The sequence below is a fragment of the Gouania willdenowi genome, chromosome 6, assembly GCF_900634775.1.
Source record: "Gouania willdenowi chromosome 6, fGouWil2.1, whole genome shotgun sequence".
NCBI lineage: Eukaryota > Metazoa > Chordata > Actinopteri > Blenniiformes > Gobiesocidae > Gouania > Gouania willdenowi.
This window is the reverse complement of record NC_041049.1, coordinates 53225312-53252468: the sequence shown is the minus strand read 5'-3', so window position 1 is coordinate 53252468 and position 27157 is coordinate 53225312. Positions and strand designations below refer to the sequence as shown.

The window sequence follows — 27157 nt, the reverse complement described above, 5'->3', positions numbered from 1 at the left end:
CATGTTTTCTGTAATTCCAAAAACATCCTGCGGGCCGAAATATTCCTATGCCATTCATTGCGATTAGTGCAGCCACCCACAGATCAAATATGCTCCTTGGAAGGATTACAGCAGCTTCATTTGTGGGTGGTATTAGCCTAATTGAAAAGGAAAGTATGTAAACTGTCACCAGGAAATTAAGAAATTTGGGTATATCTTCTTATTAAAAAAAACTCAGAGGCCACAATATTGTAAAATGTGAAGTATGTGGAATCCTTATGGGTGATATTATTTGGAGTAGTGTGCACTGCTGTGATAAATCAACATTTACAGACAGTATATGTAAATTACCCAAAAGGCAGAGAAGTAGCAATAAATCAATGGTACAAAACAGACGGGCATATAGGATTGATGTTATAAAATTAACATTTCAATATGACTAAAGTGTGATTGTGTATAGTTCATGATAGTAAGTATACTAGTCCCCCAACACTGTTTTTTTTTTTTTTTTTTTTTTTAAAAGCTGAAATGCTTTGTGGTGTAGAACTTTCCTGGAAATCTTCTCACATTGTTGCATCACAGCAAAAAGGTCAGTGAACTTTAAACCTAGTGCGTGTCTGTCTCTTTGGTCAGTAGCCTAAAGAGAGGAACCTGAGTGCACTGGTAGATGTTTTACACTCCATTGTGCAACAAATCATAGATTCAATCTGTTTTTTTTTTTTTTTTATAAAAACAAAAAGTTGCCTTTTTTTGGCCAAAACTGGATTCAAAGTTTGCCAAGTAGAATAAGAACTCTAGAATAACTGTACAACTTTACCTGTTGACAACACAATCATATCTAAACCTATTGCTTTAGGACCTCTGAATAATTGAACTAATGTCTATTGATTAGATTGCATCAGATAATTACACAAATATAATCGCTTTAGCAGATTAAAAAAAAAACCTGTCATATTTTTCTGTCTTTAATTCATCCCTTTGGAAACTTTTGCAATCATAGAAATCCTAATTACAGAGGTTAAAATGGAAATAAAACATATGCTTAATATTGGCATTATGTCAGATTTACCTCATAGCTAAGAAGTAGACCATGTCTCTGTTTAGAGATTGGTATTTCTCCAAGTACTCGGATTTTCCCCGTCAGCCAAAAATGTGCAATAAAAAAAAGATTTCTAAAGAGGATTAGGTTTCATAGAAGTTGTGGATTGTATGTAAAAACTAGGACAATTAATGAATAATATTTAGCAGATCCAACAGAATATTCTCATATAAAAAATGAGTCGTACTTCAAACATAATTTGACAGCTGTTATTCACCCTTTTCATAATTTAATTCATAAATTTAAAGTGGTGGGTTTAGAAATGACTAATTTAGAATAACTGTTACTTAGAAAGCACTGAGACGACTGCTGGGAAATATCTATTTTTATCATCTGGCCTACTTGTTCAAGTTAATTGTTGTCCTAATTCCCAGATATAAAGAGGTTTATTCCTATGTCCTTCATGATTGGATTACAGTCAGGCACCGGATGAAAAAGAAATTTTAAAAAGACATGAAATGAATACTGTATGTACAGATGACCATATTTAAGTAAACACCTAAAATAAGTATAAAAATAGAGAAAATAGTAAAAACTATTTAAATCAAATAAATCAGGGCATACATCTACTGTACAGGTAGAGATAAAATGTACAAGATCTAGTACAAAATGCTTTAGTTTTCTTGCATATAGAATGAAAGTTTTTCACCCTCTTAAACTCTGTTTTGAAAGTGTTGTGCTTTATTTCAATGGTCTGCGGTCTGAGGACCCCCACGGGTCATTGAGCAGTAGCTAAGGCGTCCGTGAAATAATAAAGAAAATCTCATTATTCATGTCGTATCATTACAAAAGCGTAAAACTACATATGAGAACCAATGCACCAATACAACATACTGTACTTTTCATGTACAGTATATGGATACTCAACATGGTGCACGGCTGTACTAAAGTGTGATGGCTGTCTAAATAAAATTGTGCAAATAAAAAAGTGCTTTGATTTTTTTTCAAATAATTGTAAACAATATTTTGTTTATTGATAATACACTAAACACATTTTATGTTATCTACAAGACCAGTACAGGTGGTCTTTAAGTTCATTTATGCTACAAAGATCTGTTGAAACATTCAAAGAATATGTATTCATTTTGTTTTGAAAATACATGTGAACGAAAAGTAAATCAAAACATATTGACATTTTTATCAACTAATTAAAATTAAACTAAACATGGGATGAAATCCAATCACAACTAAGTTTTTTGTAGGGTATCCGATGGGTTGATAAATCGTAATTGAAACTTTAAAAAAAAGCCCAAAAACTATAGACTATAACTATTATATATATATACACAGTATATTCCCTTGCATACAGTAAACATTTCATGTAGAAACTTAAAAAGAAAGAGACAAAATCTTGCCCAATTGGAACTTCATTTATTTTCCACAAATGTATCTGTATAAAATAAAAGGTTTGTCAAAATATACATTATTTTTCAAATAGCTAAAGTAGTAAATAGCTAAGTTTCTACATTTATGACCTCTAATTTTTAACAGTGCCATGCAAAATGTATGGATTGTGTTCAATGTGCCTTCATAAACTGAAACTGAAATCAGTACAGTATTGTGGTTTAAGGGACCAACTTTCTTAATAATATAATCAGTAACTGTTGGGTGTAGAAATTTAACAAATTACTTTACTTGTTTTAAAAATCAGTGAAATTACTGATTAAGAAATAGACTCAAAAAGTACAAGTACCCATAAAAGCTACAGTAACTTCAGTACTTGAAATCACCACTGGATTATGCGAAGCCTTGCTTTATTTAAAATTGTTGATTGTAGCGAAATGGGGCTCTTATTTTGAAAGTGGGCAGGATGTGGTTGCTATGACTACAGCTTGCCGTTGATTGGTTGACGCAGTTGGTCTGTAGCGTGTAGTTGCCTTTTCTCCAAGTTAAGCAACAGTGGTCCGACGGTAGCGAGTGAGCCGCTGCATGGATTTGCCGGAGGTCCAACACAAGTTTAGGGTGAAGTTTGACCCTCGGTGACTGTTTCATTGGTAAGGTACACTTATTTGCTCACTGTTTGCTGGTCCTTGTGTGTGTTACACTGTGCTGTGCTCGCTCATTGTGCTCAAACTTCATTGTGGTGAAGAAGCGCTTGGTCCGCGCTGTCGAGTTTCTAAATGTGAGCTCATCATTCGGTGAGAACAAGCCGGGTCTGTGGCTCTCTACAGGCCGCCGGAGGTGATCTGTAGTGGGTAGGATCATTGTCTAGGCTTTAGTCTCTTTTAATGTGGCTCTCTGGAAGTTTTTTCCCCACACTGCAGCTGAGCTCCCCCCCCACCACCACCCACTCCGGACCGGACTGCCTGCACTGCTGATGCGCTGCCAAGTGCCATGGTGGCAGGCAGCAACTTTTACAGCCAGGTTTAGCGCCCGATATAACCTCTACCTCCCCCTGTGCCCGCAGCCTCTCTCACTGCCTGTTGTTTGGACTCAAGGACACACACACACGATGTGTTTGTTAATATTCATCTCAAACTCTTTGTGACGACTTTGTTGTGACAGTTTCTACTTTAATTTATTGGTGGATTACAGACAACCACACCTGATGGTAATTAACGGTAATTCATCAGCCCATTTTAATTCTCAATTCAACAAGGCGCGATTTTTAATTATTAATAGTGTTGGGTAAGTTACTCTATATTTGTAATATATTTATATTACTAGTTACTGGGATAAAAATGTTTTGTTTTATTTATTATTTATTTATTTTACTGTTTTTTTTTTAAATGTAACTGAGTTACACTACTTTGTGTTACTTTTGGTTCAGAACACTAATTATATCACAGTGATAGTGTTGGAATAACGTTTTGTTTCAAATACTTCTGCTGTTTTAGGAGCAAAAAGCTCTTTTTTTTTTTTTGTTCCCCATAAGTTGTATTTCACTATAATGATCATCATTTGTTTCTCAAATAATTGCAAACAGTGAGAAAACCAAGCAAATATGCACTTAACTTAAATATGTAACTTGAGTTACTTTAATTGTAACTAGTAATATACACTACTGAGTTACTTCAAAAAGGAATATATTACTGTAATATAGTACAAAAATGACTAGTTACTCTCAACACTGATTATTATCGATTCCATTTTTTGTTACTGCTGATTATTGAAATTCTATTTAACATCAGTCAGCTGCTGAATTATTTGACTTCTCACATCACCTTTATATTGTTTAGTGTCATTAAAATATCCACTCACCTGGTTTGTATTCACAATTTGAAAAATGTAAATAATCAATATTTGGGATTTTAAGAATCAATTCATAATCGTCCATAATAAATTCATAATTAATCAATTATTGCTTTTTTCAGATGACTCCAGTCCACATGTCTGAAACCCATGGCCCCTTCAGGGCATCCCATTCGACTTGAGTAGAAAGTAAAAATGACAGAGAAAACATGAGTCATTGCGTGAATGAAATTAAACAATATTTGTAGTGGTTCACAGTTTTCCCAGGGCTTTTATTCCATGATTGCAGTAGTTTTTAAAGTTAAACAGTTAAAAAAAACTCATTTCTTACAAAATCCTTAAATTTTCCACAAATTATTACACAATATTTCCCTTAATTAAATAGTAATTGGTCACAAAACCTAGGAAATTTAAAGTGAAGATCTTTTGGGAATGATATGTCACTCTTTGCTTGGATATTGTCGGTTTTTTACGTATTTAGTATTTTATGAATATACGTAGAAGTGTAAACTCAGGCACAATAATTGTGAAATTACTTGTTTTCCCTGCATAAAATGTGTCCCACTTGAGATCAAACTGCTCTGTATTTGGTCCCCTGATCTAGTCATTTTAATAGAGTTGAAATTCTGACTTTGTCTCAGCTATTATTCCATAATAGACTTAAATATTAGTTTTATTATCCATCACCAGATGTTGAATATTTTAGTTCTAAAACTTAGTCGAGGCAACAAGGCTTTGGATTTCAAGCAGAACTTCAGCTGCTTTAGTAAAAACATGACCTGGATGACTGAGAAGCTTCACAGAAAGAATGTTTTGTTTGGCAAAACCTAAAACATTTTCACATTTATTATACGACTTTCATGCTTTCTTTAAAAAGTTCTAAATGGACTTCACACACCAATTTTCTCTGATCCTTTTTCTTTTTTCCAGGGAAATCCCTGAGGTCGTCTGGCCAACATCTGTTCTTAGTTCCTCAGTCTAGACTAAAGCACAGGTGTCATCAGGACTGTTTTTAAAACAACAACATGAAATTCCTTATTATTGATGTAATACATGGGTAAAAGTAAGTTAACAGGACAAAGATTATCAGATTGCTTTAATTGTACAGCCTGCCTCTTGTATTAGACACCTGTTTGGAAGTGTATCTCCATATGGAATACATGTTTTACATGATGCCATCAGGAAGTGGTAAAAAAAGAAAAAGTTGAATCTTGTGGAAAAAACATATACAATCTTGGAATCAGATCTACGCAAAACTGCTGGAGTCTCTGATTTAGAAAATAAAAAATAAAAATCAGACACACATTTCATTCTTTCCATGATTAGTCCATTAAAACACCAGAAGTGTGTTGGAAAATCACTTTGGAAGATTTTTTGGGGGCAAACTCAAGAAAACACCGGAAGAATGAAGAAAAGCACTTTTATGCATCCATCTCCAAGACTCCACATCCCACAATGCAATGCGCGAATGTTTTCCCACAATGTCGATACACCGTTTACAGTGGAGATGAAAACAAACTTCCGAGCGGCAATTTCAACCTATTCATCTTTTTGTGGGCATATCTTTGATTTATTGATAAAATTTCTTTGTCTTCAATAGCTTTTAACAAGTTTAAAAGTTTTCTTATCTGATTATTGCTTTGCTGTCTTTTGTTACTTTTCAAGCTTTGTTGGAGTTACAAATGTCTGCTTAGGTTATGTAAAAAGTATTTGGATGGGATTGAACTCTTTGGCTATGAAACTTTCATGTGTGTGCTTTCTTTGACCTATGGTAGGACCTTCACAGCACAAAAACCACATTAAGAGTGAAGAGGATCAAAGGTTAAACAGCTCCTACCCATGACAGAGGAACGTTTATTGTCACCATGACCATGGCTGCTGTCACACAAAGACCTCTTTCCCCTTTTCATGGACCACTTCAATGTGTTTCTTTATTCAACCTATAGAGAAAAGAGATACTCTATTTAGACCCTGATGAGACTTGAAGCTTTTGTAACCAGTCAGTATCTGGTGTGACCACCATTTGCCTCACGCAGTGCAACATATCTTTTTCTCATAGAGTTGATCAGGTTGTTGATTGTGGCCTGTGGAATGTTGGTCCACTCCTCTTCAATGACTGTGAGAAGTTGCTGGATATTGGCAGGAACTGGAACATGCTCTCGTTTACGCCGATCGAGAGCATCCCAAACGTGCTCAATGGGTGACATGTCCGCTGAGTCTGCTGGACATTCAAGAACTGGGATGTTTTCAGCTTCCAGGAATTGTGTAACGATCCTTGCAACATGAGGTGATGGTCGTGGATGAATGGCACAACAATGGGCCTCAGGATCTCGTGACGTATCTCTGTGCATTCAAAATGCAATCAATAAAATGCACCTGTGTTTGTTGTCCATAACATACACCTGCCCATACCATAACCCCACCGCCACCATGGGCCACTCCATCCACAACGCTGACATCAGCAAACCGCTCACCCACACAATGCCACACACTCTGTCTGCCATCTGCCCTGAACAGTAAAAACGGTGATTCATACGTGAAGAGAACACCTCTCCGATGTGCCAGACACCATCGAATGTGAGCATTTGCCCACTCAAATTGGTTACGACCACAAACTGCAGTCAGGTTGAGACCCCGATGAGGACGACGAGCATGCAGATGAGCTTCCCTGAGACGGTTTCTGACAGTTTGTGCAGAAAATCTTTGGTTATGCAAATTGATTGTTGCAGCAGCTGTCCGTGTGGCTGGTCTCAGATGATCATGGAGGTGAACATGCTGGATGTGGAGGTCCTGGGCTGGTGTGGTTACACGTGGTTTGCAGTTGTAAGGCTGGTTGGATGTGCTGCCAAGTTCTCTGAAACGCCATTGGAGACGACTCATAGTAGAGAAATGAACATTCAATTCACAGGCAACAGCTCTGGTGGACATTCCTGCAGTCAGCATGCCAGTTACACTTCCCCTCAGAACTTGCTATATCTGTGACATTGTGCTGTGTGATTAAACTGCACATTTTTAGAGTGGCCTTTTATTGTGGCCAACCTAAAGCACACCTTTGTAATAATCATGCTGTCTACTCAGCATCTTTTTTTTTTTTTTACCTTGTCTGCACATGCTGTCGAAGGTTAACACTACAAGAAGTGCAATCTTTTAACAGCAATGCATATTTTATTATTGCAATTAAATAAATTTATTTATTTCATTGCATAATTGTGACCGTCACCAGCCCTCCCTAGGGAAGGGTAAGAAATACTTTATTAAAGGGAGGATGTAAAAGAGAGAGGGCAGTGTTACACCAAGGTGAGGGGTTGGAGGGGGGTGGGGAAGTTAACAGGGAAGAGGGATACAAGATAGGATATAGAATGGGTGGGGAATAGTTGTTAGGTTTTAAGTGATGCGATGTGAAATTGTGGTTGTGTATATTGTGCTTATTGTTGTGTTGTCAAGCCAGTTTGGTGACCAGTGTGCGGTTTAGGAATAATGGTGGTGGCTGTGAACAGAGGAAGAGGTGAGTGGAAATTCCATAAAACAGGTATTTGGGAACAACGTGTCTATGGTTGAGCCCAGTATGAGTGTTATCCCACAGCCCAAGGCCAGTGCATCCATGACAAATGTATTTCCAAGAACCGCCACTGCAAAACCCAAGAGCCGCCCCCGGGCCCGAAGAAGTAGTCAGGCCAGTAGCAAGAGCAGGCAGCCTAAGGGCCCCCGGCGACCACCCCACGGCCAAGCAGCCCCCCGAACGCCCCCAAGATCCCAAGCCGAGAGGCAGCCATCGCCCCCCCCATACACACCCGAGAAAGCCCCAAGGAGCCAAGGACCCAGCGCACCACGCCACCGATCCCACCCCCAACCCCCAGACCCCCCACCCCATCGGCCCCCCCACCCCCCCACCCCACCCCCGCGCCCAACCTCCCGAGGGGAGGGCCCAGAGAACTCCCTGCCCGAGGCCCCAGCGGAGGAGCCGAAGCCCACGCCCAGCAGACGACCAGAGCCGCGCCGAACAGGCAGCCAGCGGGCACCCGCCGGCGAGCCCAGAGCCAGCAGGGGCCCGACCCCAGGCCGGAAGGACCCGGAACGGATGCAGCACCAGGAGCAGCCCGCCCAGGGCGGACGACCACACCCCAAGCCGCATAAGGCACCAGGGGGTCAGCATCTTGATATGCCACACCTGTGAGGTGGGATGGATTATCTCTGCAAAGGAGAAGTGCTCACTATAGTGCTGGGTGATATACCAGTTCATACCGAATACTGGTGTTTATTTTTATGATATAAATTTTTATTATACCGCCGTACCAGTGTATTTGATTACACAATGTTCGGAATGGTACGCTGCACAGCATTCCCAACCGGACCCTTTTCAAGGTTATACAGGGGAAAGTAAACAGTAGCGCTCTGGTGTTAGTTATGGTGTAATTGAATAAGAAAGACATTGAAAGCTCTGAAGCTGCAGAACTATTAGAACATGATGACACAGAAGAACTTGTGCCAAAAAGAGGAGCTGTGTCTGTTGGAGATTTTTTGGTTTAAAAAAATCCGACGTTGACCAGACAACCATTTTATGCAATTGTTGTCGCCAGAGGCGGCAACACGAGCAATTTGCTCCATCACCTTAGTCATGGAATATGAATAATGTATGAAGTTAAAGTCAGTGCCCTCCACATCAGCAGGTAGCACGTGGAACGCAAATGAAAAGTCAAGCCAAATGTCACTTTAAGACTTTGCTTGAGGGACTCGCTACGACAGAAAAGCAAATGGTGGATCGAGATTACAAACTATCACTATCGATTGTTGCTTATTCTTAATATATTCTACAATAAAATAATAGTGTTATTGTTTTGTTTGTCATTTTATTTATTTATTTAGTCATTTTGTGGGTTTTGGAGTCATTGAGTTTAAACTGTTTAATTGTGAGTGTATTTTTGGAGTCGTTTTTGGTAATTTTGTGTTTTTGGAGTCCTTTTGTGTGTTTTTTACTCAATTTGTGTTTATTTGCCATATTTTTCTGTTATTTTGTGTGCATTTTTTGTCATTTTCTAAATTATTCTCTAAATTTGTGTATTCCTGTTGTCATTTTGTGGGTTTTTTAGTCACTCCATGTATATTTGTTGTGATTATGAATTTTTGGTGTCATTTGTGTGTTTTTGGTGTTACTTTGTATAATTTTCAAATATGTTTTTGTATATTTGTAAATTTTTGTATATTGTAATATTATTATTATATTCTTATTGTTTACTTGTTCTACAATATCCACTCATCATGACAGTAAAATAGAGCATCCTAAGTCAATCTACTGCAGTAATTCCTCTCTCGACCTGTAGAAAATACTCTGAACACCTGATTATGCATGAGAAAAAGTACAGTGAAACATTAAAATTTTAAAAATCACCGTGATATACATTTTTGGTCATACCGCCCAGCTCTACCTCACTAATACAGATTTGTGAAAATATGTGTGAGAAATAGGTCTTTTGTGTATTTAGAACACGTTTTTGATCTTTGAGATCGGCTCATGAAAAATGGGAGCAAAAACAAAAGTGTTGCATTTATATTTTTGTTCAGTGTATGTCCAATTCCTCCCATAATCCTGTTCCAAATCTTGGGCTACGTGTTATGGTTCGAGCAATGACCATGTTATCCTGTGATTGAAAATGAATGCAGGGCTTTAAGTGTGTTTTTATTGTATTGTGACGAACAAGTTGTTCAGATTTGACTGCATTCAAATCTGAAAAGGCACTGGTACAAAGACAGGTTTAGCTGTTGGTGTGTTAGCTGAAGTGGTGAACCATCTGTGATGGTAGAAGCATCTCCAATCACACGGCTGCAAAGAGTTTTGAGCAAAATGTGAGGGTGATTTGCCAGTTGGTTAATAAAGATTTTACAAATATTATTTGGGACCTTGTCATAAAATTAATTTTTGTAGAACAAGTATAACTGAGGGTCCAAAGTGTCGCGAGTGATTTCTGCGTAACGCTTCCAAATTCCGAAAGCCGTTTTGAAGCACATAAATGTGAAATTAGCGGTAATGGCATCAATTGATTCACATTTGGTACGATTTCGGAACATTTTAGCCAGTAAAGTCATCTAAATAGTGGAGAAAGAGGAAACAGACATGACGCAGAAATGGATAAACTTAGAAATGTTAAAATTGTCTGCTTACTGTGTGTTTCCCCAGGAGGTTTTTGCACTGCTTTTTGCAGAGCTCGTCTGTCACTCTGATGGAAATACTTCTTCACTCAGGATGCTGAGGCTGAACTAGCTGGCTGTTCTGGAGTTGTTCTCTGACAGTCTAATACACCCTAAAGCCAAGTGTAGGATTAGCACTCGCGGTCGAGGACACCAAGCTACTCAGGGAGACTGTGGGCTTTGCAGCTTTAATCAATCGTAGGCTGTTTATCTGCAGCTTCAAGTGCTTTCTGGCTTTTTTCCTAGTGTAGTTGGTTTCTGAAAAAAACAAAAAAACACTCTTGGCTGTTGCATATGTTTTTAAAGACAGGTGCTGGAGTAAATGGTGGGTGTGATTTTTAGCTGTCTCTTTCAAAGTGGGGAGAGCCTGAGCAGCTTTTGCTCAGAGGATTTTTTTTCCCCTCTCGCCCCTTTAAGCTCTGTCCTCTTCAAAGCTTTGTGTGCTGCTGTCACTCAGATATCTTGTTCAGCCGTAAACAATCACAGGTATCCCAACAGACTGAAGCAGGAGACTGTAACCTCAGTGGGAAATCACTTCTTTAAGACACCCATCACAGTCTGCTGGTTTGTTTTATTTCATTTTTATTTACTAAAGTATGGCCCAATTCTTTGCTCTTCGCTATAAAACATAGAAGTTTCACTCTTCTTGATTGTTTTCTTCTCCAGTAAATGTGATGAAATCTGGTCCTTACTTCTTGAGTTGGACTAAGTTGCCTCGAGGCTTCATGTAATTTGAGTCGCTTCCTTTTGTCAGAATCCATGCTACCAGCTTCTCCTTTTGTCTCTGTGTGAATTTCAATTTGGCTGGGGTTCATTTCTCAGCTTTATATGGTTTATTTTCTCATTAATTATCTTAATCCAAACAATCCAAAGCATTTAGATGCTGCATATCTACAGCTAAAACAAATGTGTCCTCCTGAAAGTGCAAATGTTTGTAGAAACAATGAGCTCATTATTGACGCTACAGTAGCAGGGAGTAAAGTAGTGATAGCAAAATGTGGGAAAAATGAGGGAAATAAAGACTCCTCTGTCGAAGTGGTGTATTTCAATGGCTCCTTGAACAGTATCAACAACAAGCAACACAAAAGCTGCTCCTAGTCTTAGGGAGAAGGTTGAAACTCATGGAATGCACATTAATATACAACCATATTTCACTAACAGCAGGGGAAAGGAGCCTGTCTGATTCCTCTCAGTCGAGACACTGATGACATTTTTCCTCATGTTTCTCTCAAGGTTGTGGGATTTAAGTTCTTACAGTTTGCCCGTAATATACTGTAACATCCTGCCCTGAACTCCCACCCTAATTCACAGGAATGCTATCACCGATTACAAAAACAACACTGGGAGAAGTGCACAAATTTATTGTTATATATTACCTTTTTTTTTTTTTTCAAAAAAATATCCATGTTTGCATTTAGCGCAACTTTATTTTTTATTTTTTTTATTTTTTAACATTGTATTCCTGAAAAAGTTTGCCTTCTCTGCCTTCTCTTTATCAGTGGCTTTACAATCCTTATGTTTGACCGTGATACTAATTATAGTTAATAATGCATTGGATTTTATATAGCGCTTTTTCATAGACACTCAAAGCGCTTTACATTGATGTGCATTCTTCTTTCACTCCACACACAATGGTGGTAAGCTACTATTGTAGCCACAGCTGACAGAAGAGAGGCTGCCATAGTGCGCCATCGGTCCCTCCGACTACCACCAGCACTCACTCACACGCCACATTCATACTAGGTAATGTAAATTTACGTGCCTTGCCCAAGAACACAACAACAATGACTTGGAGAGAGTGAGATTTGTACCCCCTACTCTTCGGTTATAGGATGACCCACTCTACCACTGATCTATAGTTGCCCTCATCTTCCACTTCTCTTACCTTTTCGGACCACCTCCATTTTTTTAATACAGTAATGGAAATGGGATCAGGGCAAAACTGAATTGATATTAAATCTGACTTATCAGTCTTCTTTAATATTGTCTGATTAAAGGCCTGAATGTTCCCCATCTTCTCTTCAATCTGCCATCTAATCACTCCTTGCCAAAGTGTGTGGGTTGTCTGGCACTCGTTCAGTTCTCTCGTGGCTCACTCCACCAACTGTTTTTCTCCTAAATCCTAATTTACTGCTCTGTATTTTAGTCGTTCACATTTTAAGGCGTTGTCACCTAATGCTCAACTTACTTTAAATGCACAGCACTTATGTACACTATCATTTGTTCATGTCTGAGACTTTTATTTTTAAGAGTACTTAACTGTACTTTAGGTTAAATATAAAAAGAATGTGCCGGGTTATTCTGTATTTTTTGTCTCTTTCATTCTGATCCAGTCTCGATTTTATTATATCTTTTTGAAGTGTCAAATTTTTGATGTTTGAAACCGCAAAGGTGTTTTCAGACATTCTGCGTATTACATTATTATATATATAAGATAAATGCACAAAACACACAAGACGACTACAAATAAATAACTGGAAAATATAACATATGACAAAAAAAACAGAAACTGAAGTCATTTTAAAAACAAAATGACAATGAAAACACACAAAACGACAAAAAACAGAGACATACAAAATGATGACAAAAAAACACAAAATGACTCGTAACATACAAAATACAAAGAATGACAGTAAAACATACAAAATAACAACAAAAACACGAACCGTTCGTTTCCTGTATTAATGCTCAGATTGGTCATTATTCTAACTGCTGACATGAATGTTGATTATGTGACCCCCAGTCCCCCACTGTGATAATAGTTGCCCATCTCTGCATTATATAGTTAAACCTACTTTAGTCCTATGTATTATGAAAATTGCTGTCAAAAGATTATTTATTTTTTTTCTTAATTACACTTCATTAATCATGACTCGTATAAAAACTGCTCAGAATATGACGACTCTTAGCTACAATAGATGCAACATTTATTAAGTGTAGAACATTGTAATAACTTTGCGAATCAGTGACCTTTGGCTTCTTCTTGTGTCTTTAACGTCAGGGTTCTTCTCACCAGGAATTTTTTACAGCATAGGGGGATCGCGTGGTGTGCAAGCTAGTGCCACCAGCGCAGATCATTTTAAAATGTATAACTCTCTGAGGAACAAATTTAGGGAAGTAAAGCTAAAGTTACATTTTTTTTAACCTTTGTTCCAACCTAACTTAGAAGCTAAAAGTTATTTGTTGAATTTGTGATGACGAATGTACTTGGTTACTTATCCTTGGTGTAGGTACCTCACTAATAAATATTCACACTCTAGAGACAAAAATAACATTTTATTCAAAAGACTGATTCCATCATGTGCTTTTCAAATTTAAATGAACTATTATGTGGGACCTGCAGTAATATTGGAACACACCCACCCGCGTGGAGGACGCACACAGTGGAACTTTGACAACGTCGGGGGCCGCTATGCTCAACAGTGCTGGCGAGAATCCTGAACGTAATACTCGGCACATTTCTTTTCCAAACACTTGTAGATTTGTAAAGAAAATGCCAGAATAAGATTTTTCTAAAGTTAGTTCAAGAATATTGACGTGGTAGTAATCTATTACTGTATTATAGAGAACAATTAGGATATACTTTTCTGTTCTTCTCACCAAGTTGAGTTAAAAAGCACTGAAAATCTGTCTGTGTTTCACTTTAATCACCCAACAAGTTTATTTTCATTTACTGAGTTTTTTTAGTTCTGCCCACAAGGATGAAGTGTGAAGGAAAATGCATGGCATTGAAAGCCATACAGCCTCAGGTCTCACTCTTGTGAACAGAAGGCAAACAAGCATATCACTTTCGGTAATTCTCCGTTAATGAGAGGCATGCTATGATAGTTTGGCACGGTCCCTAAAGCCACAGTGGAAGTCGAGAATCGACAAGCTCCAGCCTTAATGGAGGGGGTAAAGCAGCCTTGTTCTCAAACATTTTTCCCATGATGATAGGGACTTGGCCAGATGTTCATGATTCATATTCACACTTGGTTTTTCCTGCCAGTCTCATCAACCCCACAGTGTTTAAAGGAGAGCCTATAGAGAGAAAAACACAGTCTGCCAAATGTTCAATAACTCTGCCATCTTTTAATATTGTCCCATCAAACTGCAAGGATGTACAACACAATAATACAGTTAAAGGCTTCCAAATTGAGTTTTTTCTCTTTGAAGTTTGGTTCTGTGAACTGGAAAAAGACACATTACAGGACGCTGCTGTGTTTTTCATGTAGCAAGCTGAAAGGGATGCTATTGAGTGTCTGAGTGAGACCTTTGATATGTGAGACGCACTGTGCCTTTTTGAAATGCTCCAGCTTATGATTCCAGCAATCTGCATTTTTGAGTGTGCTATGAAGACATTTTTAGTTTTCACACCAGGCCACTTATGTTTCAGAAATACGGAACGGCACAGAAAATGTGTGTACAGTACACAATGTTCAGTCTGAACAGTTCCACAAATGATTGTGGTCCTACCCTTGATTATGTTGTTATATTAATACCCTGTTTTTGAGCTTGTTTGGGCAGTTTCCTGATGAGTGCCCTATCAAACTTTAAGGGGTGTGTGTGACTCAAATCAAGGAAGTTAAATCGTGATTACACAGTCGCTTACTTTTTGTTTCTAAAAACTAACATGGGTGTAGTTATGTTGTAAAACATTATAAAGCATGTCCCGTTATGTAATTGTGTGGGCTTTTTCTTCATCTCTGTACTGTTGTTATTGAGGGAGAGAAGCAATATTTTCTGAATATTGCTGTTCAGTTGCAGAGCACTTGTCTTGCTATGGTCAAAAATGCTTATTAAAACCTACTTAAAGGTTTGTGTGTGTGTGTTTGTGTAGGTGTGTGTCTGCGTGTGGGTTTATGCTGTTTTAACAAGGATAGAAAATGGACTTTGCCCTGCTCTCTTTACCATCTGGTTTGTGTAGCGTTTGACTCGGGCGTTAATCATTGTGCCTCGGGGGCTACTCCTGCTGGAACAACCGCTGGAATGAGGAGATGGACCTGTTGATGTCCATCTGTCCCACTGTCTGTCAGCCCTTCACGCACTGCTGCATTCACTGTATCCATGCTGCTGTTTGGATCATAACCTTGGTGATCTTCAGAGGGTTTAACAACAAGATGTAGAAGGTTTCTTGGAAAACAGCTCTAATTTAAGCACATTTTAAACTATTTTTATCTTCTCATATAAATAACTTAATTAACTGAGCAAATGAATTGAGCAAATGAATTAGACAATGATGAGTTCACATTTTAACAGTCCAGTCCTTGTGAGCTCACCGGTAGCGCAGTGCACGTTTGTGCTGTTCTCAGCTCCGTTGTGCATAGCCAAAGGTTGGCGCACTGCTTTTCCCCATCATTTATAGGGTGACTTTCTCATCACTGCGATTGCGCTCACCTGTTGAGACCCCCAGTCCCCCACTGTGATAATAGTTGCCCATCTCTGCATTATATAGTTAAACCTACTTTCTATGTATTATGAAAATTGCTGTCAAAAGCTTTTTTTTTTTTTTTCTTAATTACACTTCATTAATCATGACTGCGCAGCGGAGAATCATGCGCACACACAAAGCAGTATGAGCGTGCGTTGGCATGTGCTTGGAGCGGCACATGCACCCAGCATTACGCGCTGGGAGAACTCGGGCAGATTGCCGCAACAGTATGGTTGTCAAAAATCCCACGGCACACCAGGACTTGCCTGGCACACCATTTGGGAACCTCTGCTTTAGTCTATGCTAGTGATGTACAAAGTATACCAAATTCCCAATCATGCATGACAACCATTTTACACATGGATCTTATGTTTTACTGTTAGCAATTGGCTTAATAAAAGCTACTCTGTTGTGATGCTTCATTTACTTACAGGCTAAGCTTTTAAAACTTACCTCTTCTTCTGTCTCTTATATTAAAGTTTATTTTTTGTTGAGTTAACAATTAATGTACGATATCACATTTGCAACAGTTGCCATTTTACAACAGCTTTTTCTTTGTAATGATGGTCACTACTCAAACCATTACACGTAGTGAGAGATTTTGAATGGAATTAAGGACGCAATTGTCCATTTGTCCGTTTTTTACTTTTTCTAGACATTCAGGCACCTTTTTTCCAGTAAAAAAAGTATAAGTATAAAATGTGTCATAGTGTCCCAAAATGTGCATGCAAGCCCTTTTCCTTTCTATGTTGTGGCCTGATTTTAAATAAACGGCGAGAAAAAAAGGATCAGATTTCTTTTTAATCCGTGTACGCTTTGATCTGTGGTTACTCCATTTTAAAACCAAATCGAAATAACAAATAAACAGTGTGGGGTTTTTGTTTTACTGACTTAAAACCAAAACAGAAATACAAAAAAATAAAAAACCAGAGAAGCAGCATTTTTCTATTAAAAACCACGCTGTTTATTTTTTATTTTGATTTGGTTTTCAAACAGAAAAAACAAAAAACCATTTCAGAACTTGAATTCAATTTTTTTCCAGGGGTTTTGTTGTGATCAGAGTATTTGGAGGTCCTATTTAGGTGGTCATCTTGGTCAATTTAAGCTACAAACTACATGTAAAATCCAGTGTTTGTTTTATTTTAAGAACACAAAGAAAATTCCATCGCTAAACCTACAATGTTTTTGTACCAATAGATGAGCTTCCATTTGGAAAAAATCAATCTAAACGCTACTGTTTAATCTGTCAGCGATTCTCTGGTTTTTCTATTGTGCCTGTGTTTCCTTTCACTGCTCGAAAACACTTAAGGAATTTTGTTCACTTGTTACACTGTGATAGTTATTTGGCTTCATGCGACAGATGGCTGAGTGCAACCTCATGCTTATGTGAGATTTGATGCACACGGAGGAGTCACGGACCAGCTATGTTATGGCTGAATATAGATAACTCCTGCGGTATTGTAGCTTAGTAGTGCTTGAGGATGGTCAATAGAGCAGTGCTAATCTTTAGGACTCGACATGTTAAAAGCTATTATGTATGGACCGAGGCTCAGTGTTTAAGCATCTGCATCACGTATTTACTTAAAGGTTAATTTGCTGTTGAAGCACACAATGAGTGATTGATGCCTGCTGTCATGCTGTGTATAATGTGGGTGACATTTAGGCTTTATTGGGTCCCTGCTGCTATGTGGAGTGTAGTGGCCCTTGACTTCTATTTCTGACACACTGTTTTGGTTTCCCTGGTTTATCAAAGCGGAGAGCAGTGTGTGTGTCGTAGCTTATTATGGACTGGGTGGGTTTGGCCTGCTCAGGACAAGGAACGTTTGCTCAAAAGGCTACTGTGGAGTGAAAGCGTTCTTGGCCAGCATTCCAGTATCTTTAGCCAAAGCTTTAGTCAAGCAAAGACACAATCGGTAACAATAAAAACTTTGCAGCAGCACAGAAACGTTAGAGGCTAAAGATAATTCATGTTTTGCTCGTAGAGCTTTCCAGCCATTTGTTAAAAAAAGATGTCAGTGAGTGTTATTAGTGTTGTAAACAAAGCTTCTGTTTCTTATGTGTGACGTATTCTGAATTCTTAACGGACACCGTACAAACCTTATTTAAGAGTGTGCGTAAAGAAATTTCAAATGCGTACCTTTTGATCTTCAAATACACCTTTTGCCAATTATTTAAAACTGCTAACCCCAATTTGCATGTCATAGATCAATTAATCAAACATAATTTTCTCCAAAAAGACAGTAGAAAAGTTGAAATTGCCACTAGATGTTTTGTTTTTAGCTCCACTATAAATCCTTACTTTTCGCACATTGCATTGTGGGATGTGGAGTCGTGGAGACAAAATGAGCTCGTTCTGATACAAAAAAATGGTGTCCATAGAATCTCCTTCTGAAGGAAGTAAAAACACTTCCTTTTATCAGTTTCTGCGACTCCATTTCCCACAATGCAATGCGCGAAAATGAGTGTTTATGGTGGAGATGAAAATAAACTTTCAAGCAGCAATTTTGACCTTTTTCCTTTGTTTTTTGAGCAAATGATCTTTGATTAATTGATCTATGAGGCCTACATGATGACTTTATCTAATAAAAAAATTTATTGTAAACAACAGCTTTAATTGTAAGTGAACTGTCATGTTGTGAGTTTCTCCAAACAAAAGCATAAAGAGAAGAAACTGATTTCAGACCTCCAGCCTGTAAATGTGATCCGTCTTTTCCCAAAATGCCGTAAGAATAGTTTTTATTCCGGACAGGCTGCTCCTGTTGCAGCGGGGAAGTGCTGCCAGCAGCTATTCACTGCACTCCGCTCTATTGATCTGCCTCTGAGCTCCAGCAACAGAGATTCCTCAAAGCCACCCGTTGCCTAATGACATTACCTGACACCCCCAGCCCTCCACCACTAACCACCCTCCCCATTTTAGATCTCCCTGCGCTCCATTTTTCTTCTTCCTCCCACCGTTATCAAATTAAAAGCGTTTCTATAGAGGGTTGGACTTGGCTTGCAGGCTCTGGGTGCAGACATGGTATTCAACCATGTGTGTGTATGTGTGTGATTTTGTGTTCCTGTCTCCTCAAATAGGCTTTCTGCTGGCTGAGCTGCTGAACCAGGAAATGGGTTAAAGCAGTCTATGGAGGGGCAGTCATGCAGGAGTATAAGCCTCAGTAGAACTGGACTAGACGAGGAGATGTAATGAGAGAGGGTGGGAGGGCTGCCTCAGCCCTGAAAGGCAGCTGAACATGATACTAGGTCAGGGGGTATAGAATACTGAAGTTTTAGGGAGTGGCTAGATAGTTGAGGGGGAAATGGGTGTGGCCATTTCTGTGAGGTTGAAAGGTGATATTGCATTCTTTGTCTCATTAGGGTGTCATTTTTCTTTATGTAATTTAGAGGTATTATTTGTTTTCCTGTTCACATTTTAGGTACTTGTACACGCTAATATTTCAGATTTTATATCTTAGAAAAATAATTTGGAGGGGGAGGCAAAAGCGTGTAATTTCTTTCAGAGAGATACAGACACACTGAAAGCAGCAGGATTCCTCAAGTGCTTTGGGATTTCCACAATTCCCACTTTACAGACAGAAGAAGGGAGAAAGGGAGGGGGATAATAGCAGGGATGCAAAGGAGGTGGCCTAAAGAGAGAGGAGGGAATAAAGGACACAGTGGATGGATTTAAAGAGTCAGACTCTTTCTAGAAGTAGGTGGTCAAGATCTTCACTACGAGTGAACAGACAATGATTGGATAAAGAAAACAAGAAGCAGTTAAAGATTAGAAGGGTATCCTTAAGATTTTCAAATCTGTAGCTGCAGCAACGCTTTTCTTCAGTGGTAAGTGAGTGTCATCCTGCCTAATTAATTTATGTTTTGGTGGTGATGTATTGTTTGGTTTTTTTTTTTCCACAACTCTGCAATGTGTATGTGTGAAACATCTGTCAGAAATTTCCAAGCTTGTGATGTTAATCATGGTATGGATTAGGTTATTCATTGTTCGTCAAGTAGTCTCAAAATCATTGGATTACAATAAGATAATTAAAGCAACACCAAAAGATTTATTTTAATAAATCTATAATCTTAATTTAAACTCAGAGTTTAGAATATTTTTTAATAAAAATTATTAATGTTTTTCCAATCATGCTGAAATAGTAGATCCAAATAGCATAATCCCAATGAAACATCATTGTTACACATGCCATTCTCCTTTGATAGTGATAATTAATAATAAAAAAATAAAAAAAAATGTGCAAAAGTCTGTTCATTTCCAAATAACTTCACATAAAAAAGATTTAGGGGAAAAAAAAAAAAAACTGCATGATTTAGTTTCAAATTACAATTATAATGAAATGCCATCCCACTGCTGTTAACTGGCTGGTAATTAACCTAGTATTCATACAAAATGGCTCCATTAACCGAACATGAAGAGACCCCGTTAAGATTCAATTAAAAAAGGAATTTGAATTATTTTGAATGGTTCTTTTCCATTTAATACAATAAAGTTATAATAAGAATTCATGGCTTCAGTCATATTGTGTTTTCAGCCACACTCACAAAAGGTGAAAATAAAAATTATTGCTGCACAATATTCTGCTGTTTGCATGAGTCAGAATGATCAGTCATCCAACATGGGTCCAGCTGGCTTTACTGTATATTCGTTTTTGACAGAGATACAGAATTGCATTATCTGCACTGTTTTCAGGTGTTTTTGTCATGATGCGCCACAGCTTTCTCTATTTAACTTTAAAATAAGCCTGAGAGGCCTAAAGCAGCCTTACCATTGCCTTGATGTCCACTATTGGGGACAATATGCTTATACAGGAGTTTCAGCTCACCATGCTGTCGGCCTGTCCACTTTGTGATGATACTCTGAAAAATGCCTGCATTCCATGCATAATGGCCTGATAAGCTTATTTGCCTAATGGTGTTGTCCCCTTGTAGGTGCAGGCTTGCCTACACACACAGTACATGTTGCTGTTAGGCTAATAATTGAATGAATCACAAAATAAATTATGCTTGTTCTCTCCTATTAAAATTAATCTCGATAATATTAAACAGCACAGCTCTCTGTGGCACAATGAACTAATAGATTCCTGCTTTAACTTTTGGTCTTTGAATCGTCAGGGGTTTACTGTGAGTCATCATCCTATGCAAAGAGTGGACAGAACTTCATATTATGAGAACATGAAGTGTCATCAGACTCTCAAGAAGAAAGACATGTTTGTCTTTACTATTCAAATAAAAGATTGTTCTTTCATCGTATATTCATTGCAGGATGACTGTTCTCCATTGATTAAAAAAAATAAATAAATAAAAAAAGCTTCTCTGAGAGGATCTTGGCACCAATGCTTGTGATGTCCCTATCTTTGAAATGTTGGGTTGATCACATGATGTGCAGTGAATGGTAGTCAGTGTCAGGGGTCACATTGATGGATGTGGGCTTAAGATTACATCTAGGGACCAGGGTCAAGGCACTCAGGACCTGCCTTTAAAGAGTTGCCGGAAGAACGCAAATGAATCTGCGTTAGAAATGCAATGACATTTTGCGGCACAAAATTCAGTGAAATAAAAAAAATGGTGATATAAAGAAATTAGACCCTCTTGCTTCCGTAGTAATGTACATGCTGCAGTGTTTACAAGATAGAGGACTAAGTGAAGATTATGGATTCTTCTCCGTCGACTCATAAGTCGGTTGCGTGTATAGTGATGCATCGAAAAAAAACTACCTGGCTGAAACGGTAAGCTAGCAAACACCGTGGTGTCTGGAAACGGACAAACATGTCCGCGGAACAGCCGTAATTTAACAAATAAGAGCACTAAAGTGTCTTCTAAGCAGAGATTGAGACGAGGCATGGACTGAAAACACTGAAAGGTTCACTCTCAGGTAGGGGTGTGAAATTAAATTTTTTTTTTTCCTGATGGTGTGGTTTTTGGGGGAAATTTAAACATTTATTTAATGAATAGAATGTTTTGACGCAAACAGTTTTGACTGAATTTGTCCTCTGAATAGGGATGTAACGATTATTCGTAAGGCAGTTAAAAATCGATTCATAGGTATCACGGTTGATATCGATTTTCGATATCTTTTTTTAAACAGCATATATATATATTTATCCTTCTCTTGTCCAAATGCTGAGGCGGCGGATGGAATCTACTACTACTTTCTTTCTGGCCGCCTCCTACTCTTAAGCATGTTAATAAATGATTCCTTACCCCTTTAGCGCCGAAAGAATATCTGTAATATTACGTGAATATCTGTAAAAGTCACATTTTTCTATTAACTCTGTCTGCTAGCATAGCATCTTTTCTTCACTGCACAGAATAGCTGCATCCCAACCGACCACTGGGTTACCACCGCCCTCTGCTGGTCCAAACAAATATCTGACGTAAATACAATGCAGACTGTTTTTTTTTTTTTTTTTTTTTAAAGTCCAATTGTTAAGGTACAAAATACATTTTCAGTTGCACTTTAAAAAAAAAAAACAAAAAACTATTATGCAGTTTTGCATTGTATACTATATACTATAGAACCATAATTTAAATTAATAGGCTTCTTCTTCATTTATATTATTCCTTTATTTAATTCAAGATTTATTTGTAGTTAAATTGCATTGTTTTGAAGAGTTTATCAAGGGATTCTTTTGACAATGAAAAATGAAAATAATACAGTATTTTCTAGTTTTTTCCCCAAGTATCATGATACGTATTGTATTGCAACATCCTTGCCATAACTCACTCCTACTTATAGGTGTAGTTTTTGTTTCTGTAACTTCAACGCACAGCCCCCTGTGTCGACACATGGATCACACAGCAGCAGACATTTCCCAGATATCCTTTGCACTTCATTGCGACTGGACTTGGTCCGCGAAAGTAAAAGACTCCATGGATAAGGCTGAGAGAGTAGCGGTAACTACAGACGACCGGACTTCACCTGCTACTCAACGCCATTACACTTTCAAATGTGCAAAAATTTTAACAGCGCAACAAAAACGTAATGGAAACACCTGAATTTTTTTAAAAAACACTCAAATATTGCCAAAATGTTTTTAGGCTTTCATGAGGAGGAATTTCAGATTTTTCAATATGGAAATGTGTCGCAAAAGCGCTATGGAAACACTTTTTACGCAAATACATATCACAGAACATGACGCACATGGTCACATGACGCGAGGTACCTGGTCACATGACCACTGCTCTCTGAGAAAACATGGCGCGATATGTGTGGACAGAAAATTAGGAGGTTCAGACCATCTTCTTCCTGCAGCGAACTCATGTGGGATGGGATTTCACAGGAGTTACGAGGCTCCTGCCCAAAACAACGTTCAATGGAAACACGTTCAATTATATTTTGTCGACATTTAGAAATATCGCTTTTATTTTGTAAAAATCTGTAATGGAAACCCAGCTTGAGACGATGATTGGGAAATGAAAAGCTACGTGCTCCAAACATGAGCGATTTTTTTAATCACACACAGGCCAAAGCATTGCTGCAGTACTGAAAGAGGCAGCTAATGAATGGAAAGTACAAACGTCCTAAGAAAAAAGATTTAAAAAATTTTACGTTTGAGAAATGTTAGACTGGTAAATTTGTTTCCATTTTATATTTGTGAAACAAAACACTCCAACACACTGTCTCCAACTTTTGCAGTCAAATCATTTTTGATCAAAGATTTGTTACACATTTGTTACTCTTAATTTTTTGTATCGTTTTGTGAGTATTTAGTATTGTGAGCCCGTTATCGTATTTCATATCGAATCGCAAGTTCACTATTTCGTTACACCCCTACTCTGCATGTATGCAACTATCACGGGTTGAAGAAAACTGCTCATGGTAATGGTAGCAGGCTCTGTAGAGGTCGATTTATGGCAATCATAAATTTGTTGTTAAAATAATTAACTGCACATTGAATGCTGTTAACCTGCAGGTTAAGTACTTCATTTACTTTGTTTTATTGTCTGAAACCTTCATTTATCTCGATTGGTTATTTAGTCTGACAGTTCCAGTCCATTGGTTGAATGTCAAAACATAAAGGGCAAGGCAGAAAAATGAAAGTGTTATTAACGTAATCAGTTCCAGTACAACTTTTAAGCGCAACTGAAAAAATGTTTAACTTTTGTACACTTGATTGATTAACCTAATTGAGACTTTAGATCTCAATAATATTGCTTTACATTGGAAGCAACACCATTTGTAGTGGTAAGCACTCAGACAAGCACCCTGTTATTAGAAGTATTTTCTTTAGGCTCAATAAAACTCTCAATAGTTTTTCACTCCTCATACCTTTATGAACTCTGTTGATCAACTGTGCATTGTATTTACCAGAAAGAAATCTCAGTGAGGATTATCCAGACTTCAGTCCACTCCTGGAGAGTGTGTGTGACTTGGCAGCTTTTGCTGCACAATACATGATGTCCCATGATGATACTGAATTGGATTCAGGTCAGAGGACTAGCCAGAGCATCCACTGGCATCAGCACACCAGTACACATCAGAAATAAGGCAGTGCCCACTGCTTAGAGGTGTGAGGCTGTCATCTCAGAACTAGTTACCAGTCAAGGTACCTCTGGTGTGACCGATGGGGTCTGTGCAGCTCTCTAAGGATATGCCTTTCGTGACCATCACTGACCCTGCCTGAACTTGCCTGTTTCTGAACACTCGCATATCTGTCAGATGTATTCAGTTAACCCACTCTGCTCTGTTAGGAGCAAAATGGCACCAATGCACAACCCAGAAGTTTGGTTGGGCTCTGGAAAATGGTAATGGTGCAGCATGTTGTAACATTTGGGTTTTTCAAGGGTTTTTAATTGCCATTATGTGTATAACATGTACACCTTGCAAAGTGCTTTAGTTGCCAAGATTTACCCAGAAAAGATTAGAAAATGGTTTAATTGGGCATGAGATGGTGTTACATGAAAGAAAAATGAATAATCAGGATGATGATTGCGATATTACTTTTCAAACTCTTGGTCCTTTTGGGTTTATTTTTAGTCATTTCTGAAAGCTTTTAAAAACCGGTTATTCATTTTTAAAACCAGAGACAGTGGGTATAGCACAGCCTTGTCCTCTAACGTTGCCCTTTTCTAACCTGTCTGTTATACAGAATTCTTTAATTAATGTGCAGGATCTAAAAGAAGAGAAAGGCATTAGCGATGGAGACATTTAGGTTGACGGATAATCAGACCCTCCTGCTGGTGTTTGTGCACCCACTGCCTTTGTGTGTTTGTGGGTCTAATGTCGCCATCGAGAAATTCATGTCTCTCTTCTCTCACAAATCAGACCTCCTTCAAACAAAAACGTTTGCACAGCAGAGGATACTTCACTATATCGCATTACTCTCACTAGCACAATGTACACAAAGCCTGTTTTGTATTGTAGCAATACTGCTCACACTCATTGGAGGGGTGCACAGCCGATGGCTGAAAAGGGTTTGGTGAAGGTTCAGTCAGTAAGTTGACAAAAAAGAGCCTCCAGCCTCCCACTGACTGCAGTTCAGTTCAGGGTATTTAAATATGTAAAGCTAGAGTAAAACTGATTTTGTGTGTGTTTCCAAATCTCCAGTAAAAAGAAGGGCCCGAGTATAAATCATTGCTAAATTAGATGTGCCAGTGTAAGACTTCTAGTGTGTTTGCTAATGCAACGTCTCACTATACTTTGAAAGGGAGCTCTGAATATTACCTGCTGTATTTTTAGCAAAGTGCATATAAAAGAATTTATTATACTTATGGCCAAGCATCAGCTGCATTAAAGGACATTAGAACATGGGGTAAAAACAAAAAGCAAAGATCTTACTTGTCAGTTCTGTTAGCATGTAGTTGTCAATGGGAAATAAATTAATGAAATAATTTGTTTTTGAAAATTATCATGGGTATCCTCAGAAATAGACTCAAATACATTATTTTCTAGCTTACTCAGGGCAGAATAACTGGTACACCCTAACTGACACTAGCTTATTAATGGACCAACACACAGGAGAAAGATTGTTTGAGGCACGTAATTTACTTTGGTCAATTCTGAGACTTCAGGGAATGTAACAAACATTTTTATGATCAGAGGATTTATTGACTCTTGAAGGAAACTGTAGTACCTGGAAAAGCACCTTATTATTATCCCCCGCCACAAAGTGTGGAAGGGTATATAGGTTTTAGCTCCGTCCGTCCGTGCATTCGTCCGTCTGAGTTTAAGTGGACAGCGTTTCTCAGAAACCGTTTAAGATAGGATAATCAAATTCGGTGTGTGGCTTCAGGGTATCAATACATTGATGGAGTTCGAAAATGAGATTTTCTGGAGTTATTGCCCTTGTTTCGTTTTTTGGACTCTGTTCGAGGTGTCTTCAAAGGGGACAGCTTTTCTTGGAAACCGTTTAATATAGTTAGTAATTTTATATTCTGATGTGATAATATTTTCTTATGTATACATCTAACTTCTTAGATATAGGACATTTAGGAAAACGTTGTGAGTTATAATGACAAACAATCTGTCCGGGGATGTTGACGACTTGACTGTCTTCTTGTTGTTATTGTGTGACCGTTTTGTAAGAATATTTTCTGTTTTAATATTTTGTTTCTCTTCTTAGAGATACAACAACATAGTTTTTACGAAAAGACAAAGTCCTCAACCCAGCTTGAGGCTCAAGATTATTGACTTATGTTTGCAGACTTAGTTTTTTTCTTTTTCTTTAACGTTTTGTAAACATTGAGTCACTTTTCCATTTTAACACATGGAAACGGAAATGAGCAGATCAGAGCGAATTTAGTGATTCCCCTTCTCGTGCTTTTGTTGGATCATATTACACATTATCTCACATAAACTAAAACCTAAATTTAAAAAGCAGGTTTACCATTTGGTGGTTTGAGCCGTTCCTGGCAACTACCACTCAATTTTTCCATTTGTTTGCCTGACATTCCAGCTGTAAGGGAGTCATAACCAATTATACTTTGAGGTTTGACTCCCTTTTTAGCTTAATGTGCAGACAGCCATGACTGCTTGAGTAGACAAATGAAATGTATCTGTTCTTGTCACTGGGGACCCTTTAAGTTTTAGTGAGAAAGTTTGACTGGGAGTCAGCTGTGGCTGCATTAGAAATCATTCACACTGAGAGTCAGAACCATAAAGGCATAACCAGTCGTGGGCAGATATGTCAAAAGAGTTCTGTTGAATGCAGGTCAGAGACAAAGCTGACCCTGAGGGCTCAGGAAGGATGAGGGAAAAAAATGCATCAGAGAGGGAGGATACACACACACACACACACTCATACGCACACCCCCCACACACACTCACTTTGGGTTAGGGGGTTGTAGTGGCCAGACAG

The 27157-nt window shown here is 38.2% G+C and overlaps 1 protein-coding gene across 2 annotated transcripts in view; it reads left to right on the top strand.

Annotated features, from left to right (window-relative positions):
- Nucleotides 1-2936: 2936 nt before the first annotated feature.
- Nucleotides 2937-27157, top strand: part of LOC114464356 (solute carrier family 45 member 3) — a 44392-nt gene continuing 20171 nt past the window's right edge. The window contains exon 1 of one of the 2 annotated variants that reach the window (XM_028448451.1): nucleotides 2937-3072. The gene's annotated coding sequence lies outside the window, so the exon portion shown is untranslated. Of the gene's footprint in view, nucleotides 3073-19553; nucleotides 19686-27157 lie in introns of those variants that run through there. The other variant, XM_028448452.1, reaches the window with a different exon arrangement.